Here is a 7,588-nt window from a genome sequence, read left to right on the forward strand (position 1 = left end):
CCAAGCCTTAAAATGTTGTCTGCTTTCTTTCCATGGAAGAAGAGCTGTGTTCTTTAGATGACTAAGACCATAAATTATGATACTTGCCTTACATTCAATCTTGGTCAGAGCTGCATTGATGAAAATGTATCTAGGCCTTGCTTGCAGAATAAATAATGATAGTTAAAAATAATCATTTCTTTTCAGAGCATCCTATGGTACTAAATATATTAGAAAAGTTTATTTTTAAAATTTTTTTTATTTTTAAACAGATTTCCTTTTGGTGGCCTTGATGTTTTTTATTTAAGCAACAAATTATATAATTTTCATTATCAGTGTCCAAAGCCATCTGTCACTAGAAAGTATCGGCCCCAAACCATTTAGCCGCAAGCAGCAAAACCAGCTGTAACTCTAGGATGCTTGTGCTCGCGCTTTCGAAAACAGAGCATAGGTTTTCCATCAGCCTCCCAAGGTGACAAGGTACCAGACCTCCCCTGAGAAGACTGAGTCACAGATAAGCCTAACAAATTTTGGTTTCATAGGCCTGTAATAGATCTACCAGTGAGATCACGCATTCACTGACAGTCTACTCTCAGTGATCATTATAACAGAGTACGATAAGGTCTATGTTACACAGTGCAAGGGGGGAACATGAAGAAGGAAGAAAAATAAGCTATTTACCACACCACTGCAGGGAGCCATGCTGGGAGTCTAAGGTCTCAAACTGGGTTCTTAGAACCAATTCCTGTGCCTTCTCAGCCCCAATATCTGTATCAGTGTTGTTCATTAGAAATGAAATAGATAACCCTTTCACACATGTGATATTAAACTTTATAGTAGCCACATTAAGAAAAGTAAAAAGAGGCTAGGTGGGGTGGTTCACACCTATAATCAGGGAGGCCAAGGCCCAGGAGTTCAATAGCAGCCTGGGTAACATGGTGAAACTCCGCCTCTGCAAAAGATACAAAAATTAGCTGGGCGTAGTGGCGCATGCCTGTGGTCCTAGCTACTCAGGGGGCTGAGGTGGGAGGATCACTTGAGCCCAGGAGGTGGAGGTTGCAGTGAGCAGAGACTGCACTACTGCACTGCAAGGCAGCCTGGGTGACAGACCTAGACCCTGTCTCAAAAAAAAAAAAAAAAAGTAAAAAGAAACAGGTAAAATGAAGTTTAATAATATATTTTATTTAACCCAATATACACTATTAAAAAAAACCCCAATATTTTCGACATTTAACCAATATAAATATGGAGATATTGCGTGTGCGTGTATATAATACATAAAATTAATAATGTAAGAATAATGAATAATATATATTATATGTAAAATATGTTTTTTAAACCAAGTTTTTAAAATCTGAGGAATATTTCACACTTACAGCACATGTTAATTTGTACTAATCACACATTTCCAGTGCTCAATAGACATAGTGGATAGTGAAGACCTAAAGTACCTTTTTTTCTTTGTTTTTAATTGTAGACAGAGTCTTATTTCAGAGGTGAGTACTATGAAATCATAGACTGTTGGCAGATGTTTGAGTAAAATGACTTTAATTTCACTCTTGACTAATGGTAACGTCATTTTCATTCCTAGGAAGCCTGTCTTGCTACAGTTTGGTGTAGGGTCAAGAAAGATGATTCAGAAGTATGTCTTTTAAGAGTCTTGGTGCCACGCACAGAGCCCAGTGACTTTAGTCTGGGTGTGGTGAGGTGACCTCAGAGTTTATTGTGTGAGTGTTTTTCACTTTTGTTTTGAGTTTGTTTTACTTTTCTGGTCTCCCCAGCCTTATTTGTCAGTGCAATCTAAGGAAAGTATATTTGTTTTGCAAGCACACTATGGTTTGCTCAGATTTTTAAATGACATATGTAGGATTACACCCTCTTTATTCTGTCAGTGTTTCCATTAAAAATTCAAACTTTCTGGGATTTATTACACAGCCATAACAAATTGCTCCAGGCAGAAACTTGGCAAACCCTCTTTAGTGTGGGAGAAAAATTCTTTTTAGCATTTTAGAAAAGATAAAAATAAATAAATGTTTACCAACTCAACAGACTCATGTGATTTTGTGATAGGGAAGACATTCAAATAAAATACACATTATATCTTCACATTTGTTTGTCGTACAAATTTGAAATATTAATATTAGCTTATAAGCCAACTTTTGCTCAAGAGTTGTACAATTGTCACCCCCTGCCTCTCAAATTTTTAATGATTCTAGTGTTTGCTTCTCATATTTGGAAGTCTGATTGCTATGATTCTGGCAGGTGCTGGATCGATCAACTATGAATCTTTGTGTTTCATCAGGGTAAAAATTAACAGTTTTCCAAAGGTAAGATCCGTTCTGCTCTGATCTCCTTGCACACTAAGATGTCTTACTCAATTTTATATTCTCGAGTCTTAGTTATTGTAGATGCAGAATAAATGACTGCTTGTAAATAAATAATAAATATATAAACATATTAACTAAGAATAACTTTGAAAAACCTTTAAAACTATAAAAAATGCTCTGGATCTTTAGTTTGTATAATTTCCCTCATTAATGAGCACCTCAAAGCATTACTGCAACAATTAAATGACTCAGTGTTATGAAAGCACGACCTGGTTCCATAACTTTTTTGATACTTGACTTTTACCAAGTATCTTATCTGCTTCAATGGAGTTTTTGAGGATGCAATATGGAAGAGTAGTGAAAAGTATGAAATACTACATAGGTATAACTGAAACCTAAATCCTTACCACTGCAAGTATTAAGGACAAACCCCTAAAATTATTCTGAATGTAAACACAGTGAAAGACGCATGGACCTTAACCAACATGTATGACACCAAATGAAATTAACTTACCTGATGCAGGGTCCAGTGAACTGACTCTGTTTTTAGATAAACAGGAGCTACTCTTAGGGTTGCCTGATTCTGTGTTGTGTTATCTTTGTTTTTGAGCAAAGCTAAAGCATCTTTTTCACTTCTGAGGTCCACTTTCTTTTAAGAATTCAAGCCTAAAACTCTAAAGAACTTTATCTTTGTTTTATTCAACTTTTAATCTGTTCAATTACATAGTTACTATGACCTGGTAAGCCTATTTGTGTTTGCTTGGTTGATTTGCTTCATTTTGAACTACGTAATGGGCTACTTCCAATAAAAGCATATACTACAATGTAAAATCTGTCATGATTTGGAGAGACCTGTGCATTGGTTTTATTAAGCACTCTTGTGCTCCCTCTGCTGCCATGAAGAAAATGTTCATGTTCAAGACCCCAGTACATTCCTCAGCAGAGCATTCTCTTTTGGCAATAATGATGCAGATGTGTGCACTTAAAATGCAGTAGTATTTATCCAAAGCATATAACGTAATAATTTTCCATTGAAAAGCACAAATTAATAAAGGGCTGTATTTACTAAAAAGGAGCAAAAAAGAAATAAATAGAGGAATTAACTTCTGCACCTGTGCCTGCATTTATTTAGGTTGATCCCTGTGGTAGAGACCAGTGTTCTTCACATGGTAATGTGTTTAGGAATCCCCTGGGGCCTGGTTCAAAGGCAGATTCTGATTTGGTATGTCTGGGGTAGAACCCTTGACTCTGAATGTCTAAAAAACTCCCAAGTGCTGCTGCAGCTACTTTGAAGACTATACTTTAAGAAGTAAGGGTGTAATATGTCATTATATAATATATACTTGCTGGCCCATTTAAAACCTTCAAGAGTGGATACCACCAAAACAGTAAAATAGATATGTGATTGCAATTAGTTTTCATGGTATTTAAGCAATCTATGACACAGGATATGAGTCAAGCTCATCAGGCCTTATTTATTGATTTCCTGTAATTTCAAAGGTTGACTTATGCTTTTACAAATATAACATCAGCCTTATGAGTAGGACTGTAGTACTATATATTTGCCTACTAGCTTCTTGGAAGCTCTGCCCTTTTTCATTGAGTTTTTATTTGCACGAGAAAGTCTTGTTTCTAAAGAATCAGTGCCTGTTATTTGCGATTGTACATTTAATATTTTGCCATCTGAAAACAAAATATTTCAGTACTAAAGGTAATGAGACTGTTTCATGAGTATGGTGTTTATGTTGGATCTTGCAGGAAGAAATAGTTACAGATTTTGGTGGCAGTTTATGGCTTTAATCTTAATGGCTAAGAAAGTAAATGACACATTTCTTATTAGTTGTTTTTACCATTTGGGTAATATACATATTTAGCTTCCTTGAGAGAACATTTAAATTAATTGACTAACTCTAATCTGAATTATGTGTTTTAATTCAAGGTTGCTAAAATCACATAAATTAACTGCTTGTGCCAACGTAATAATTACAATATTAGCTTTTTTTAACTGAAAATTATCTAAATGTAAGATGTCTAAAAATAGCGTGGAGGTGGATTGGACAGTTTGCAGATTATGAGTTGGAATAAAAACATCGCAGTTAAGCCAAAAACATGGCAACCAATATTTTCTGTTATAAAAATATTTGAGATGAATTTAGTTTTTATGAAAGCTGTCTGAAACTGAAATGAATAGCAGAAGCTTTCTGTTTATTCACAGTCCAGTAATAATAATACCTGCAGCACAAAGCATACGTCTTTTCTATACAAAGCCAACAAGCCACTGCTCCTTTTCGAAGTCGTCTTTGCCAAGTAGGGTGTTGGGGGCGGGGGTGAGGTTAGGGGTAGCGGGACATTTTACCCGATTATGCTCTTACGTACTAACCTTCACCTTGGCCAAGCTTGTCAATGAAAACAAAATCAGTCCGAGCCTTTTCAGGAAACCGATGTTAACTGTCCACTAGAGGCTGTAATGAGACCAACAATGTCACTTTAGAACAACCCGAGGTTTAAACCGTAACAATAATCGATTTTTAAATGGAAAAAAGAAAGTTGTAGAAATGAGTCACAGTGAACAGTAGTAGTTACATTTAAATAGTCACGTATATGTGCACGGTACTTCAAAAACGTGAGAAAAAATATTTCCGGGGCTCTGCACCTTCCTTGCTCGGATGTTTATTTTTATTTATGAAGCACGTAAACTCTTGCAGGCCAGAGTTGTGTAAAAACTGACACATTTTTTTTTGGTCATCCTGTGCCCTGCCTCAGTTGGTGACTAACCGTTAGGTCTTAAGTAAACTGAGCCAAAAGGTCTCTCAAATACAGCTTACAGTCAAGAGCGGTGTCTTTCAGAAAAAACTTACGCGAAGGGATCATGTTTCCAGACACTTAGTTCTAAGCACCTGAAGAAGGTCAAATGTCTCCCGACACCTACTGGCCTTCCAGAATCATCTGCAACAAGAACACCACATTGAGCGCCCTTAGTCTGGAGGCGCCTCTTAATCCTCCAGGTGCCACACCTGTTGGCAAGGTGCACCCATCCGCAGAAGATTCCTTCGCGTGGAGGTCACACCTGGCGGCGGGACAGGCGGAGGGGCCGGGTGGTGGGAGTCGGGGACCGCACTGAAACCCTGAGTCCAGATTTAAGTTCCTCGTCGATTGTAGAGAACTGCCATTTGATGCTCCGGTTGCTTTCTCTGTCTCCTACACTGGTTACCTCATTTCCGATTAAATTAATGATCCCAAATTAGCTGCGAGAGGAGTGCGCGGGTCTCCTTTCCAGGCTAGAGCGGAGTAGTTCCATATCAAAGCCGATTTCCGGATCTGCGGAGAGAGGGAGGGGAGGGTCCGGCGGTCGCCAGCGTTCGCAGGCAGGAAAGGTGAGGGTGCCTGTGCAGTCAAGGGGCCCCTTGAAACTTTCCGGAGTTGCATGCAGAGGCAATCCCCGCGGCCCCCAGGCCTGGGTTCCGGAACGCCGAAGCGACGCCGGTTTGCGGGTTAACGTGCAGCTGATGATCAGAGTGAGCCCTTTTAGACGCTGTTCCGAGCGCCGGGGACCAAGGGCACGTAGGGATTAGAATTGACTGACCTCCCCTCCCCCCTGGGGTGTTTCATCGGCTCCCAGCTGAAGCCTGACACCCCTTGAGGGAGTCCCCCAGGTTGCCTGAGTAGCGCCCCGTTGTCGCTCAGTCCCCTCCAACTAGGTGCAGGGACCCAGGGAGGCGCGCGAGGACCGACCCGTCACCGCTCAAATTACCTCATCGCCCAGCTCCCCGCCCCCATCCCAAACCTGGAAGGAACCTTGCCCTCCGGTCCGCGTCTCCCCTCCCCCGCACCCCATCCCGAGCCACTCTTTGGGAAAGGTGTCCGCCTCCCCAGGCGGCGCGCAGCGAAGGGTTAAGGGCGCGGGCCGGCCGCCGCGCGGTGCGCTCGCCGTGCTCTGTGCGGCTTGCCGGGCCGCCCGCCAGAGGGTGCCCCCCACCCCCATGAAGTCGGATCCTTGAGCTGCGGCGGCGGCAGCCAACTGCTCCATATTTGGCTTCTATTACACATTTACATACTGGAGCGAGCGAGCGAGCGAGCGCGAGAGAGCGCGAGGGAGGGAGGGCGGGCGGGCGGAGGGAGGAGGGAGGGGAGGGGAGCGGGAGGAGGGGGAGGAGGAGGAGGAGGAGGAGGAGGAGAGAGCAGAGTATACCGCAGACATCATTTCTACTACAGTGGCGGAGCCGTACAGGACCTGTTTCACTGCAGGGGGATCCAAAACAAGCCCCGTGGAGCAGCAGCCAGAGCAACAGCAGCCGCAAGACATTGTTTCTCTCCCTCTGCCCCCCCTTCCCCACGCAACCCCAGATCCATTTACACTTTACAGTAAGTGGCTATTTTTTTTCCTCCTCTGATTCTTCCCCCCTCCCCCATCCCCTTCTCCCCTTATTTAGATTAAAATCCCTCCTCACCCGATCTCCCGAGAGGGGCAAAAGCAACAACCAGCAAACAAACCCAAAACCCCAATCGGCTGCACGGAAAACAGCTGGAAGAGGAGCGAAGGAAATCGACGCGTCGTGTTCTGTGTGTGCGTGTGTGTGTGTGTGTGTGTGTGTGTGTACATACAACCGTCCCTGGCTCCAGGCTCCCGGGCCGACACCCCCACTGTGGGCGCAGGGGCGGCCGGCGAGGGGGCTGTCAGGGGCTGGGTGGGCGCCCGCCAGGCTAGGGGGCGCGCCCGGGCGGGGGGCGCGGGCGGGGAGAGCGGCGGCGGGGCCCCGTTCCCCCCGGCTGCTGGTCCGGTCGCGAGTGCGGAGAGCTATGTCCTCCTCCCTCCGGGTGGCGCAGGGGGGAGGTGGCGGCGGCCGGGGTGGGGGGGTGGTCCCTTTCCCGGCCGCCCTCTTCCCATTCCTCCTCCCCGGAGAGGGCGGTGAGAGAGAGGGGGTCTCGGGGAGGGCTGGACTTCCACGCGGGTGGTCGCCTGGCCTCGGCGCCCCGGGGTAGGGGTCTCCTCTCGGAGGTCCGGCGTCGCCGGGTGTGCGGCTGCGGGCGGGGAAGGGACTGCTCCTGCAGCCTGGCCGGGACTTTGCGCGCGGCCGGGTGCCAGGCGGGGGGCGCGGAGGGGTGGCCTCGGGGACCGCGCAGGGGTAGCGGGTGTGCGGGTGCCTGGAGAGCGGCTGGAGTGGCGGTGGCGGCCCTGGCCGCCGCCGCCACCGCCGCCCTGTTGGTGCGGCCGCTTCCTGATCATGTGCAGCGGCAGCCGCCGCCCGGAGCCGGGAGCCCGCGAGCGCCCCAGTCCGGGCCGG

General features: G+C 45.4%; 1 long non-coding RNA gene across 1 annotated transcript; it reads right to left on the bottom strand.

The window, feature by feature from the left end:
* Positions 1-1,940: 1,940 nt before the first annotated feature.
* On the bottom strand, positions 1,941-6,974 carry LOC105482484 (uncharacterized). Its single transcript, XR_987652.2, has 2 exons — positions 6,755-6,974; positions 1,941-5,624 (listed from the first exon to the last, which is right to left on the bottom strand). It is a non-coding gene; the product is annotated as an uncharacterized lncRNA (long non-coding RNA).
* Between the last annotated feature and the right edge of the window lie 614 nt (positions 6,975-7,588).

The sequence above is a fragment of the Macaca nemestrina genome, chromosome 5 (genome assembly GCF_043159975.1).
Source record: "Macaca nemestrina isolate mMacNem1 chromosome 5, mMacNem.hap1, whole genome shotgun sequence".
Classification (NCBI taxonomy): Eukaryota; Metazoa; Chordata; class Mammalia; order Primates; family Cercopithecidae; genus Macaca; species Macaca nemestrina.